Source organism: Coregonus clupeaformis, chromosome 3, assembly GCF_020615455.1.
Source record: "Coregonus clupeaformis isolate EN_2021a chromosome 3, ASM2061545v1, whole genome shotgun sequence".
NCBI lineage: Eukaryota > Metazoa > Chordata > Actinopteri > Salmoniformes > Salmonidae > Coregonus > Coregonus clupeaformis.
The window spans coordinates 6258905-6259400 of NC_059194.1; positions in this window are offsets into that span (position 1 = coordinate 6258905).

Sequence of the window (496 nt, forward strand, 5' to 3'; positions counted from 1 at the left end):
TTTTGACATGCGTTTTTCTGGATGTTTTTGTTGTTATTCTGTCTCTCACTGTTCAAATAAACCTACCATTAAAATTATAGACTGATCATTTCTTTGTCAGTGGGCAAACGTACAAAATCAGCAGGGGATCAAATACTTTTTTCCCTCACTGTACATCCTAACCATATCAGCTGTGTGATTGCTTCATGTCCAACTAACAGTTTGCTAATGAAGTTCAGTTGAATATTCCAGTTTCCTCAGTCTATTTGTGTGAATGCGTGCCAGACAGTACTCATTAACTAGAAGCTATGATCCTCCTGTCCTGTCCTGTCCTGTCAGGAGAGAGAGTAGCAGCATAAAGAGACAGGACATTTTGCTCATTAGTTGTGGGGCATCCCTTGCTAACATCTCAACTATGATTAACCTTAATATGTAGCATCCCCTGCTAACATCTCAACTATGATTAACCTTAATATGTAGCATCCCCTGCTAACATCTAAACTATGATTAGCCTTAA